Source organism: Sus scrofa, chromosome 5 (genome assembly GCF_054392235.1).
Source record: "Sus scrofa isolate SSC_HxYL_T2T_F1_AM1 chromosome 5, Sscrofa_HxYL_maternal_Yorkshire_Landrace_v2.0, whole genome shotgun sequence".
NCBI lineage: Eukaryota > Metazoa > Chordata > Mammalia > Artiodactyla > Suidae > Sus > Sus scrofa.
The window spans coordinates 13,347,501-13,362,498 of record NC_139387.1 but is presented as its reverse complement, the minus strand read 5'-3'; the positions used below and the strand labels follow the sequence as shown (position 1 = coordinate 13,362,498).

General features: G+C 48.6%; 1 protein-coding gene and 1 long non-coding RNA gene across 5 annotated transcripts in view; one reads left to right on the top strand and one right to left on the bottom strand.

Annotated features, from left to right (window-relative positions):
• The window catches only part of LARGE1 (LARGE xylosyl- and glucuronyltransferase 1), a 593,475-nt gene that overhangs the window by 519,658 nt on the left and 58,819 nt on the right, over positions 1 to 14,998 (bottom strand). The gene's annotated exons all lie outside the window — the stretch shown is intronic.
• Positions 10,479 to 14,378, top strand: LOC110258316 (uncharacterized). The gene is made up of 2 exons (XR_002341061.2): positions 10,479 to 10,735; positions 11,021 to 14,378. It is a non-coding gene; the product is annotated as an uncharacterized LOC110258316 (long non-coding RNA).

Below are 14,998 nucleotides of genomic sequence, written 5' to 3'. Positions count from 1 at the left end.
TCATTTGGCCCGAAAGAGGAAGGAAATTCGGACACGTGCTGCAACATGGGCGAACCATGAGGATCCGGTGACATCACGTGGAGTGAATCCGTCACAAAAGGACAAATACAGTACGATTCCATTTACATGAGGTACCTAGAGAGGCGGCAAATTCATAGACACAGAGTAGATGGTGGCGGCCAGGGCCGCAAGAAGGGGGAGGAGGAGCAGTTCTTTAAAGGGAGGGACACTCGGTTTTGAAAAACAAAGCACTCAGGAGACTGGTCACATAATAATGTGGGTGCATTTACCACTTCGCAAATGCACGTTTTAAAATGGTTAAGATTGGAGTTCCCGTCGTGGCGCAGTGGTTAACGAATCCGACTAGGAACCATGAGGTTGCGGGTTCGGTCCCTGCCCTTGCTCAGTGGGTTAACGATCCGGCGTTGCCGTGAGCTGTGGTGTAGGTTGCAGACGTGGCTCGGATCCCGCGTTGCTGTGGCTCTGGCGTAGGCCGGTGGCTACAGCTCCGATTCAACCCCTAGCCTGGGAACCTCCATATGCCGAGGGAGCGGCCCAAGAAATAGCAACAACAACAACAACAACAGACAAAAAGACGAAAGACAAAAAAAAAAATAAATAAATAAAATGGTTAAGATGAGGAGTTCCCGTCGTGGCGCAGTGGTTAATGAATCCGACTAGGAACCATGAGGTTGCGGGTTCGATCCCTGCCCTTGCTCAGTGGGTTAAGGATTCGGTATTACCTTGAGCTGTGGTGTGGGTCGCAGACGCGGCTCGGATCCCACGTTGCTGTGGGTCTGGCGTAGGCCGGTGGCTACAGCTCAAATTAGACCCCTCGCCTGGGAACCTCCATATGCCGCGGGAGCGGCCCAAGAAATGGCAAAAAGACAAAAATAAATAAATAAATTAATTAATTTAATTAAATGGTTAAGATGGGGGGGGGAATTGGGAGGATTGGTATCTCTCTCTCTCTCTCTCACACACACACACACTCTACTGGATATAAAATAGGTAAGTAACCAGGACTTGCTGGATAGCACAGGGAAATCTACTCAGCGTTCTGTACATTCTCTACGTTCTGTACGTGTTCTACGTGGGAAAAAAGAATGGACACATGTCCGCGTGTAACTGAATCATTTTGCTGTACACCTGAAACTAATACAGCATTCCAAGTCAACTATACTCTCATAAAATTCAACACTTCAAAAACGTCAACAATATTGAAATTATACTTCAATAAAATAAAATGGTCATGATGGTACATTTTATGTGCATTGCACCACAATTTAAAATTTTGTAAATATATGTATTTTTTGTTGTCTTTTTTTTTTAGGGCTGCACACATAGCATACGTTCATTCCCAGGCTAGGGGTCGCATCAGAGCTGTAGCTGCTGGCCAACACCTCACGGCAACGCTGGATCCCTAACCCACTGAGCGAGGCCAGGGATCGAACCCGCGTCCTCATGGATGCTAGTCGGGTTTGGTTCTCTAACTGCTGAGCCACAACGGGAACTCCTAAAGCTGTATTTACAAAACAGATCCACAGACCCAGCAAACAAACATACGGTTACCAAAGGGGAATGGGGATGCTGGAGGGACAAACTAGGAATTGGGGGGTGAACAGATACACAGCACTATGTACAAGACAGACAACAGGATCTACTCATACAATACAGGGGATGATAGTCAATATATTGTAATAACCTATAAGGGTAAAGAATCTGAAACAAGCACACAAGTTGGTGTGTGTGTGTGTGTGTATATATACACATTTTGCTGTAATCTGAAACCAGCACAAATATTATAAATCAACTATACCTCAGTTTTTTAAACAGTAAAAGGAAAAAGAGGAACAAAAATAAATAAATAAATAAAACCGTGACCTGCAAGAGAAAGCCCAGCAGTTAGGAAGTCTGGAGTCAGAAAGTCCTGGTGGAAACCTCTTCTCCACTTAGTCGCCAGTGTGGCCTGAGGAAAGTTCCCCAGCCTCCCTGGTCCTCAATCTTTACAGCAGCAGCAGGAGCTCAGAGAGGACGACTCCAAGAATAAATGCTTGGAAAGCACTTAGCAAAGTGCCGGGGTCACACCAAGTCCTCACAAGCGGGATCCTCACGGCAATCAGCAGGACAGAGTGGGGACAAACCCGACACAGGACATCGCCCACCACGGCGCTGACCCCCACCCCCCGAGCCAGCCTGCCACTCAGGCTGACTGCCATCCCTGGAATGACACACCCACGTCCTTCCTCCCAGAATCGTGGGGTGGCCGTGGCGCCAAAGCTTCCTTAGCCTGCATGTGTCCGGGAGGGGAGGTGGGCATCGCCTGGGCAGCTGCCACCTGGGCTCCTGCCCTCTCTCTCCTCCTGCTCTTCCCACCCGCATCCCATTCCCATCTGTGTCGAGAGGAAAAGGTCAGTAAGCATAGCCGTGTCCTGCTCTTCTCACCGAAACTCCACCCGAAAGCGAAGCTGGCCTCTGATGGCACAGAGAGAACAGCAAACTCCTTTTCCCCTCAGGTAACCTGGTGGCCGAGGACAAGCCACCACCTGGGTGCATCCTTTGTCACCAGTACACAACACCAAGCCTCGCAGTGTGGTGAAGGGCTCCCCCACTCTCCCTCACACCCCTTTAGCCTACAATTATCACAACCCAAGAAACCAGGACCAGCGCATGGCAGCCCACTGCCACAGAACTCAAGGCTGGACCTGCTGTGGGACCCCCCGGCAGGTGGTGAAGCCTCCTGCGGAATGGACCCACTGCCATGCCTGGCCACTCGATGCTACTGCAAGGATCCGGGCGATAGGGCGTTAGCAGACTCCCCAACCCCAACCCATGTATTGGGTGCCACCCCCAGTCCTGCTCCCAATGCTTGCTGCAGGCCACACTGGTTGCTCAAGAACAAATAATGCTGCAGCTGGAAGGTACACAAGTCACCTATGCTGACCATCCTTCAGCCAAAAGCAGGCGCATGGGCCTGACTTGCAGAGAGATGCTAGGAAGAGAAACATTCCTTGGGCCTGAGAAGGGGACATTTTTCTTTTCTTTTCTTTTCTTTTCTTTTTTGACTTTTCATTGCCGCACCTGCAGCACATGGAGGTTCCCAGGCTAAGCGTCGAATCAGGGCTGCAGCCGATGGCCCACACCACAGCCACAGCAACGTGGGATCTGAGCTTCATCTGTGACCTACACCACAGCTCACGGCAACGCTGGATCCTTAACCCACTGAGCGAGGCCAGCGATCAAACCCTAGATCCAAGCCACACCTGGAACCCACGCCACAGCTCACAGCAATGCGAGATCCTGAACTCACTTGAGCGAGGCCAGGAACTGAACCTACATCTTCATGGATACCAGTCAGGTTCGTAATCCACTGAGCAACCATGGGAACTCCAGATGTTTCTAACTCATACACGGTCCCCCAGCTTTAAGAGCTCATAGCTAGTGGAGGAGATGAGACGTGCCAACGCCTAAGAACACATGGTGGAAAAGGCTGCAAGAGAAGTTCCCGCAAACTGCCAGGGGAGCAAAGACGACCGCTCACTCTGCCTGGGAGCCTGGGGAGGAGGGCCTGTTACCAGGGAGGGCTTTTCGGCGGCGGTGGTGACATCTGAATCCCGACAAGAACCACAGAGGACCTCCCTGGGGAAGGGGGCTGAGGGCAACTCCAGCCTGGCTGTGACGGCCAGCTCCAGTCTTTTCGCTTCTCCAGCAGAGTCCTGGGCTTCCCCACAGCTCGATTATAAACTCACTCTGGGGAGTTCCCATAGTGGCGCAGTGGTTAACGAATCTGACTGAGAACCATGAGGTTGCGGGTTCGATCCCTGGCCTTGCTTAGTGGGTTAAGGATCCGGCGTTGCTGTGAGCTGTGGTGTAGGTTGCAGACACAACTCAGATCCCGTGTTGCTGTGGCTCTGGTGTAGGCCAGTGGCTACAGCTCTGATTAGATCCCTAGCCTGGGAACCTCCATATGCCGCGGGAGTGGCCCAAGAAATGGCAAAAAGGAAAAAAAAATAAAAAAATAAAAAAATAAACTCACTCCAGGATGGCCTGCCTGACACAGAGGCTGCCAGAGTCAGGAGGACCATGGGAGATTAAACCAAGGTGCCATCCAGAACACCGGGATCCCAGGACAGGCACAGGGGAACATGGGATCAAATCCCAGCTCTGCTCCATGTCCTGGGGGCCCACCATGGCGTTGCATGTGGGCTTGATATCGCAAAATATAACTTCTCAGTGTAAGAGCTGTGTCTTCATTCCTAAAACAGCCACTCTATTACCAAAGAAAGGGCAGCCCAGGAACAAAATGGTCACATTGTTGCCAGAAGTAAAAACTGTCAAAACCAGAATGATCACGAATGTTAACTTTGACAGCTTTTTATCTGGGAAGTTAAAATGTACTGAGGGTTTATGGTGTGCAGGTTGTACCTGAATAATCTCACTTAATCCTTACTAATCCTACAAAATATACTTTTTTTTTCTTTTTATGGCTGCACCTGCGGCATATGGCAATTCCTGGGCCAGGGCTCAAACTGAAGCTGCAGCTGCCAGCCTACACCACAGCCATGGCAACACCAGATCCAAGCCGCGTCTGTGACCAACACTGCAGCTTGCGGCAATGCCAGATCCTTAACCCACTGAACGAGGCCAGGGATCGAACCTATGTCCTCACACAGAGACAATGTCGGGTCCTTAATCACCTGAGCCACAATGGGAACTCCAAAATATTACTATGATTATTATTAACCTATTTTATAGATGAGCAAACAGGCACAGCCATCACTTGAGTGACCTGAGATCACGTGATTATGATCCAGCTGCCCTCCACATTGGGGTTCAGCAGGGAACCCACAGTCCCCACCTCTCCAGGTGGCACTGCATCAGATGGGGACAGCGGAGCCCACAGATTAGGGTTCTAGTCTCAGATCTGCCCCTCAATACCTGTTTGACCTTGGGCGTGGCATCTCTTTAAGACTTCCTTTGTTTTCCTTTTTTGTTTTGGCTTGAGACAAATTTATTATCCTGTAGCTCTGAAGGTTCTAAGTCCAAAATGGGTTTCACTGGGCTTAGAGAGTTTCCTCATTTCTAAAGTGGAGACGAATACAGCCTCATGGGGTAACTGAGACAATTAAAATAAAACATGGATCAAGCCCTTGACACACAGAAAACACCCATGGTGCTGGCGTCCCTTCTTTGAGCAGTTCTGGGATCCCGGCCCTCTGGGCTTGCCTCCTGCAGACCTCACAACGCCAACCCAACTTGCAGGTGTCTGGGCCAGGCCTTGGACTCGTTCTAGGCTCCTTTTACCTTTATTAGGGCTACAAGGGGAGTAGGAGTGCTTTTCTTTTCATAAGACTGTAAACTGTGGTTCTTTACCTTGAAGCCACCAGAAGCAACCTGGAGGTTTTGTGCAGCCAAACAGACTGTCTGGCATGCTCACATCTGATTTCAATTTGACCTGAATGCAAAGTAAATATGCGAAACCCCACATCTGTTCATCTGGCAAAATGAAACCCTCTTGTGTTTGCTGGTGACTGTGAAGGATGCGGAGATGCAATGGGCTTCGGTGAGGGCTGGGCTTCCCTTCTTCCGCTGACCGGCAACGGCTCATGATGGCATCTGCCCAGATGGACCTTTTCTAAGAGGGGCAAGGAGGAGGAAGCTGGGGGTGACCCTTCCAGTAATCCCCACCTGTGCCTACAGCTGTGCTGGGCCTCAGGGAGGACATGGCAGCACATTCTTTCAGGAGGGTTAATGCAAAGACCACAGGTAGCAATATAGTACTACACTGAGTGTAAAGTAAATACCCCCAAAGCACAATACGCATGATAAGGACATGTATGATAAAGACAAGAGGGAAAGTAGAGAAACCAATGCTGTGTTCATGTTACAGGGGAAAGCTATACCAGCAAGGTGCAATCGGCTTTGGGATACACAGCATCGAAGCCTTCCTTACTTGCTTCAGAAAACACAAGTCCACACACACCTCCAGACAAGACTGTGAGCTCCTTGATGGGAGGGATGGTGCCTACACTATCCCCAGTACAGTGGAGAGAGACAAGCCTCAAATGCTGGAATAGATACGGATGGATGATTGGATGGATGGTGGATGGACAGACAGATAGAGGATTGGTGGGTGGATGGATAGATTGGTGGATGGACGGATGATTGGTGGGTAGATGGATGGGTAGGTAGATGGATGGATTGGTGGGTAGATGGATGGGTAGATGGATGGTCTGGTGGCTAGATGGATGGGATGGATACATGGATTAGTAGATGGATGGAGGGATGGATGGGTCGGTGGATTGGTGGGTCCATGGATTGGTGGGTGGATGGATGGAGGTGAGTGGACGGACAGATGGGTAGATGGATGGATGGATGGATGGATGGATGGATGGATGGATGGATTGGATGGATGGATGCATGGATGGATAGATGCATGGATGGATAGATGCGTGGATGAATTGGTGGGTGGATGGATGGATTGTTGGATGGATGAGTAGAGAGATGAATGAATGGACAGATAAAGAGACAGAGAGATGGGGCTGGTTTGGGAAGCTGCATGACTGCCTTAAGATACCAACAGGAAGAAGAATATGGATTTAGCTGGTCTTTCAAAGCCCGAAAAACAAGGCTTTCCCCAGAAGCCTATGGCCACATTTCTCCTTTTCCTTTTTGTCAAAACCCAAAGCACTCCTGACCTCTGGTCCCCAAATTTACAAGCCCACTGGCTGTGTGTGTGCCATGCTCCTGATGTGGTCTCACCCCCCGGGCTTGTCTCCCCCACTCTCTTTCCAGGCGCCTCTCCCAGTCACCGTTACCCCCGTTCAGTTTCTAACCTGAATTCCTGGCCCTGCCTCGAGATAGAGCAATTTCTAGATGAGCCATAGGCATGCTGATAGCCCTAAAAACCAGCACACAGAACACTTTCAGATGAATTTTTATCCCCAAGTATGGTTGACCTCTCCTGTGGAATAAAATTCAGTGACTTCTGCTTTCTCTTCTGTCACCACACCCCTGACACAGAGCCCACTCTCACCCACCCATTCTCAAGAAGGGAAGGGGCAGCTGAGCGGAGGCAAATCTGATCGCCAGGCTGCAGATGCCTTGTCCACCCAGCAAAAAGCAGAAAATTCCAGCTCTACTGTCTCTCCTTCCCAGTTGAAACTCAAAATAGTATCACTATTACCCGAAGAAGCAGGTTTCATTGGATTGGTTGGTTTTCCTTCCAGAATATTCCAGCAAGGGATACTGGCACCTTGTTTTGTTTTGTTTTTCAGAGTGACATTGACACAGCTCCACCTCAAGCACACAAATGTTTTCAACCTAAATGAGTCACCTGGGGAGGGAGAACAGTGAGTTCGAAAGCCTGCATATGGGTTGACCCCAGAAGTGCAGCGTGTAGCATAGTGTTTAGGTCTGAAAAGCATTTAGAACAAAATCCTGTTTGGCATGGCAGTACCCATTGCTATACACACGGAAAACAGGGGGAAGAAACAACTTTAAATGTAAAACTCTGGAGTCAGGCGGGGTACTCCCAGCAGTAGAAGCCAGCTACACCCCTTTCACGCTGTAAAATCTTAGAGGTGGGAAGAGGTACTTAACCTCTCTCCATCCTTAATTCATCTGCGGGATTAATTTAAATTAACACTTAGTGTATGTAAAGCATTTTTTTTTTTTTAATTTCAGCATAAGGAAAGTACTCAGTACATGTGAGCTGTTATTATTATTTAGAGATAGTGCAGTGGGGAGCTGTGCTGGCCAATATGGCAGTCACTAGCCTCATGAGGCTATTTAACTTTAAATTAATTAAAATTAAATGAGGAGTTCCTGCTGTGGCACAGTGGGTTACGAATCCAACTGCAGCGGCTAGGGTCACCGTGGCAGCATGAGTTTGACCCCCAGCCTGGCACAGTGGGTTCAAGGATCTGGGGTTGCCGCAGCTGCAGCTCGGATTCAATCTCTGGCCCAGGAACTTCCATATACTACTGCAGGTGTGGCCATAAAAAATGAATTAATTTGTTTAAAAATCCATACAATAACCAAGACATGGAAAGACCCTAAATGTCCATCAACAGATGAATGGACAAAGAATATGTGATATAGACAAACACTGGAATACCACTCAGCCAGAAAAAAGAATGAAATGATACCATTTGCAGCAACATGCATGGAACTAGAGATTATCATGAGAAGTAAAAAGTCAGAAAGAGAAAGACAAATACCATTTGAAACATTGTACGTGGAAACATTTATATGTAGAATCTAGAATATGACACAAATGAACTTACCTATGAAACAGAAACAGACTAAAGACACAGAAAACAGACTCGTGGTTGCCAAGGGGAATGGGGGTGGGGGAGGAAGGGAGGGCTTGGGAGTTTGGGATTAGTAGATGCAAACTATTACACATAGGATGGATAAACAGCAAGGTCCTACTGCATAGCACAGGGAGTGTTATTCGATAGCCTATGATAAACCATAATGGAAAAGAATAGGAAAAAGAATGGATATATTCAAACGTATAATTGAATGACTTTGCTGTATAGTAGAAATCAATACAACATTGTAAATCAACTAACATTTCAATATAATACATTTTTCCAAAGTTCGTTTCTGAGTCACACTAACACATTTCAGCTGCTCAGTGGACTTGAACCTGTGGACCTGTAACATTTTAAGTGCTCAGTGGACTTGCAACCACCTGCGGCTAGTGGACAGGCAGATACAGAGCAGTTCTATCCTGCACAAAGTTCTCTTGGACGGCCATGGCATAAAGGTAAAGAAAAATGGCATCAGACACAACTTAGAATAGATATACAAGGAGATCCTGCTGAATAGCATTGAGAACTTTGTCTAGATACTCATGCTGCAACAGAACAAAGAGTGGGGGGAAAAAATGTAATTGTAATGTATACATGTAAGGATAACCTGACCCCCTTGTTGTACAGTGGGAAAATAAAAATTTTCTTTAAAAAATAAATAAATAAAATAAAATATATTTTTAGATTTTCAAAAAAATAAAAAATAAAAAAAAACAAATTTGGTACTTAGAAAAATTAAAAAAAAAAAGAAAAATGGCTCAAAGGGAGAGGTTCTCTGTGACCTTAGGCAAGTCACCTAACCTCTCTGTGCCTCCCTCGCTCATCCGTAAAAGGAGGACAAGAGTAACTGCAGTATTCCGTCGTGATGGGGATTATCCACTCTGCAAGTGCTTAAAGTAATGCGAAACACTCCCCAGCTGACCTTACAATGGGGGACAGACACTAGTATCATAATACCTGTGGAGTGTTGGGAGAATTGGTAAGATTTTATGACAATCAGCTCCCATGGGGCTCAGCACACTCACTGGTTTATCTCAACAAATGTTCCAGGAGCACTGAGTACGGGCTAGGCATTCTTCTAGTCACTAGAGACAGAGAAAGGAACAAAGGCCCTGCCCTCGCGGAGCTCACAGCCTCAGTAAGTGGGGTGATGACGCGGATGCAACAGGCACACCAATTGCTCCCATTTCTACCTCCTGGTAAATATCCCCAGCAGTGAAAAGGCAATGCTGGCAGATACACAGCGAGCCAGGAAGGGGGTGCCCAACAAGAGGGAAGGAATGGCGGGGGAGGGCTGGAATGGGAGGTCGGGGTGAGCAGATGTAAGCTATTATCCGTGGAAGAGATAAACAGCAAGGTCTTACGACAGCCCAGAGAACTATATTCCTAAATCATAATGGAAAAAATATTTTAAGCGTGTATACATGTATCACTCAATCACTTTGCTGAACAGCATAAATTAACACTGTAAATAAACCATACTTCAATTAAAAACAAACAAACAAACAAGAAGCTCCCATGGTGGCTCAATGGTAAAGAACCCACCTAGTATTCATGAGGAAGCGGGTTCGATCCCTGGCCTCGCTCAGTGGGTTAAGGATCTGGTGTTGCTGGGGGCTGCGGTGTGGGTCGCAGATGCAGCTCAGATCTTGCGTTGCTGTGGCTGTGGTGTAGGCTGGCAGCTACAGCTCCGATTCAACCCCCAGCCTGGGAGCTTCCATGTGCCACGGGTGTGGCCCTAAAAAGACAAACTACACTAAACTAAACTAAAATAATTAAAAATAAGAATAAGATTAAAAAACGAGAACACACACAAAGTGAATGGATGAAGGGAGTTAGGAGGAGGCTCGATAAATACAGAAATAGGGAGCAGGGCCCCGGTGATCCAGTTTGTTACCCTATGGTGGGCGTGGCTAGCTCAGAGAGCTGTTGCCAGGCGACCCTAATAAATGATCCCAAAGCAGTCCACAGGCAGTGTTCTGTATAAAAGCTTAATCATCTTTAACAGGAATCTTGAAACCCTAATGACTGGGATAGAGGCGGCCTTCACATGCATGCCCTCTGGCTTCTATTCTGGGCTGCGCTCTGACTCACCCTGTCAGCAGTGCCAGCTCCCTCCCCTCTGTTGTGCCCGGGGGAACAGGACAGAACTGACAAGGGATCCAGCCCTCTCCTCTCCCACTGGGCAAACAGCCTTTCGCCAGCCCTGGACACACAGAGCCACCTAAGAAGGACGCATCCGCTGCCCAGAAAACGCTTCTATCCAGCCCTCAGACTCGCCTGCTGGCCTGAGCAACCTAGCCTGCACGCTGGTCTGGGTTCTAGGACTCAGTGGCCAGAGCTGTCCCAGGAGGAGGCAAATGGCAAGACGCTTCTGCATGTGTTTCTATTTCCAAACTCCAGAACTCATGTTGGTAGGTTTGCAGCTCCCTGACACAGGGAAACGTCCTGGGAGGGGCCGCGTGGAATCACTGCATCTGCGTCTTACCAGCAGCACAGGCCTCGGCAAGTCAAGTCCTTCAGTCTCGGCCTTGTGCTGAAGTAAGGGAGAAAGAGCATTGCTTCCTAACACTGTTTGTGGGATTAAATGAACTAACTTGTATTCAGTAGGAACCGGTTGCCATTCCACTAAGGGGGTGAAGATGGGCAGCTAAGAGGAGCTGCAGTTCAAGGCCTCAGTCCTGTTACTTCTCTACCAGGGCCATCGGGTCTACCCGGGCCTCCACCCACCTCCCTATCACCCAAAGGACGGGGCCAGACTGCACTAGAGACAGAGAAAGGAACAAAGGCCCTGCCCTCGCGGAGCTCACGGCCTCAGTAAGTGGGGTGATGACGCGGATGCAACAGGCACACCAACACTTCCATTCTACCTCCTGGTAAATATCCCCAGCAGTGAAAACGCAATGCTGGCAGATACACAGCGAGCCAGGAAGGGGGTGCCCAACAAGAGGGAAGGAATGGCGGGGGAGGGGGCTGGAATGGGGGGTCGGGGTGAGCAGATGTAAGCTATTATCCATGGAAGAGATAAATGACAAGGTCTGATGACAGCCCAGAGAACTATATCCTCTTGCCCACAACCTTCCCAAGTTTACAACCACATTGCTTTTCATGCTGCTGAAAGCACCCGGGGGCCTATGGAAATTGAGTACACGGGTTTCCACTAGGAAACTCTACCATCTGCAAAGAGTTACCTCCAAATCTATTCACCTGCAAATGGTTACATCAGGACCAGGATGTGTGCGTATGACAGGTCACACACATTAAAAAAGATCACCCAGGAGTGACATAAAAAATGCTTGTCTTGAATATCACGCTTCAAAACACACAGGTGTGCAAGATATCTGCCAGTCTTCTGATGTTTGAGATTCTAACAAGGATTTCTGCTAGGAGGTGACCTGGCTCGGGGGACAGGGCGGACACAAGGGAAGGGATGCTCCCAGGATGGCCTAACCCGAGCTCTGTCTGTGTCTTCTGTCACCCACAGCACTCTGCACCCAGCACAGCACAGCCTCCTCTCGCCATGGGCTCCCCCAACACGTCCTCAGCAGAATTACAGGCAACCTCCATTCCCACCCCAGTGGATTCTTTTGTGCACTTTCTGCCACTGGACACATTTCATGCCCCTTCCCAGAAGCCGCCCAGCCGCTGGGGTGACGAATCAGAAGTCAGCAGACATGTCTATTTCTACGCGTTACGCATTTTCTGCATGTCTGCTCCCTGGCAGGCTTAGCATACAGGCAGGACAATGGCCATGGCTGACCGTGAAGGGGTCAAAAATAAACAGGGGGACAGCACGGACAAGGATTCACCTCAAAACTAAATGCACTGCCCTAGGTGCGTCAATAGAATTGTAAACGACCATGGGAATTCAGGGTAAGAGTGGCTGATGCCCAAGGTAGGGAGTGGGAATAGGTGTCTCAAAGTAAAGTGAAGACCAGCAGAACTGTGATGGGGGGTGGATCCCTTAGTCGAACATACTAATGTTCCCAGAGCTCCCGTCGTGGCTCAGTGGTTAACGAATCCGACTGGGAACCATGAGGTTGCGGGTTCGATCCCTGGCCTTGCTCAGTGGGTTAAGGATCCAGCGTTGCCATGAGCTGTGATGTACGTTGCAGACGCGGCTCGGATCCTGCGTTGCTGTGGCTCTGGCGCAGGCCGGCATCTACAGCTCCGATTGGACCCCTGGCCTGGGAACCTCTATATGCCGCGGGTGTGGCCCTAAAAAGACAAAAGCCAAAAAAAAAAAAAAAAAAAAAAAAGAAAAGAAAATACTAATGTCCCAGACATGCTCAGCCCTCCAGGCCCTTCTCTCCAGACGCGTTTTCTCCCCGGGGAACCATCCCAGCCCCTTGTGACCACTTAGATGTCTTAGATTTCGGCTGCTTCCTCCCAGGGCTTGGTTTTCAGTTGGCCGCTCTGCGCTTTTGCTCTGACCCTTTCAGGCCACTCACCTTCCCCACTGCCCTGGGCCCTGACCCAACCCTGCACTCTTGGAGTTGGCATTAACTGCAGCACGGCTAAAATTAGGACTGTTTCCATAGCTATCTCGACTTCTCTGTAGCAAATCTGCTCAGCTCCCAAGTAGGAAAAAAAAAAAAAAAAAAAAATTTCTTTTTCAGACTGCGAAGCAACTGGGGGTACTGAAAAAATCCAAGCCTGCTCCCATCCACACATGGTCCTGAGCCTTGCTGACCCCATGAGAAGGGAAAAAAGAGTTTTCTCTGGTCTGTGCTGTGGCACCCACAGGGGCCCTGACCTCTCTGAGCCCCAAAGCCCCAGCAGGAAAGGAGGGGTGGCTGCACAGGAAGCCTCAAGTGTCTGGGCCAGCAGCGGAGACCCTCACTTCATGCCGGGCAGGGGGTCACTTCTGGAACATGGGTCTGCCACCCCCCTACACACAGACCAAGCAGACAGGCAAGGAGACCGAGGAGATTACATACCTCAGTCGCCCTGCCATGGGCCACACCATTCACAGTTAGCACATGGGAAACTGAGGTTCAAAGAGGCCCAGAGAACTGCCCACAGCCACCCAGTAAAGGGCAGTCATCATGACAATGAGGACAGGGTACCAATAATAACAGGCTCCGCTAACACTGACCAACACTATTTTGTTCTAGGTTCTATGCTCGAATCCCTACATGGGTTCTCCCATTTCACCCTTGTTTTGGGCTAAACTTTGTCGGCTCAAAAAAGACACACTGAAGTCCTAGCTCCCAGTGGGATCAACCTAATCTGGAAACGGGGACACTGCAGATGTCATTAAGATGTGCGATCACACTGCGGTAGCAAGGGGCCTTAATCCAATCTGACTGAGGTCCTTACAAAAAGACGGCCATGCGATGACACAGGATCGGAGTAATGGGTCTGCAAGCCAAAGAGCACCCAGGGTGGCCTGCACACTCCTGGAAGCTAGAAGAGGCAAGAAGGATTACCCTACAGGTTTCAGAGGGAGTGCAGCCCTGCTGACACACCTTGATTTCAAGGTTCTAGCCTCCTGAACTGTGAAGCAATAACTTTCTTTTTTGGGGGGCCACTCAGTTTGGGACATTTTGTTACGGCAGCCACAGGAAACTAAATCAGTCCCCATCACGGCTCTATGAAAACTTGGGTACTAAAAAGTCCTGGGTTACTCCTGAGGACACTGAAGCTTAATCAAAAGCAGAGAGTACCAATAACAAATTCCAGCATGGTTCCAAGTGCTTTCTATAGAGCACCTTGCTTAATCCCTTTTATAAAGACCCTAAGCCCAGGACCAAAGTAGGAGGGGCTCCTACTTTGATGAAGAAGAAAGGAAGGCAGAGAAAGGCTAAGGAATCAGCCTGAGGTCACAGAGCTTTGAATTGCAGGAGTCAGGACTCAAACCCAGATCCCTAACATTTCAGTAATAAAGTGAGATACGCGCTCAAAAAATAACGTTCCTTCGAAGGTTTGTATCTAGCATTCATAAAGATGTCTTACACAAGACACTTAAGACAGCCCAATTTTTTAAAAAATGAACAAAATATTTGAACAGACATCTCCCAAAAGAAGATAATGAAATAAACGCCTGTAAAGATTTTTTTTTTTAAATCTGTGCTTTCACCCACTATAACCACCTAAAGCCAGAAGAGTATCGCAACTGAACTTGAACTCAGGTGGTCTGGTTTCAAGGCCAGCATCCTTCTCTCTCGATGTTGTCGTCCACCTGCCGAACAGAATGCTCTGTACTTAGCTGCCCCTTAAAACGCTTATTCAATGACTCAAACAAATTAGTCAAACGAGCAGTGGCTTGCACACACCCCATTAGTTCAAATTAAATTTAAATGAGTTCATTTTAGCAATTAAGGCTGACCCAGGCCCATATGGGCAACAGAAGTCAGGAAAGGAGTAGCTGCTGTAGTTGTAAGCAGGCAGAGAGACACCAAACTCCCCTTTACACAGCTTTTAGGTACTAAGTCATTTCAGTAAACATTTAATTTGAGCACCTACTATGTGCCAGCATTGTGTCACGTAATGGCAGGATAAAAGACACAGCCCCAGCCCAGGAAGGACATGGAAATGGTCAAACTGCCATAGGTCCTGTGAAGTCTTAACTCTGCAGTCAGAACCGAGTGCTGCTGGAGGACAGAGGACAGGTACCTAAATCTGCCCAGGTAAACAGCACCTGGTTTCAGAGCAGGTGACACCTTCACAGAATC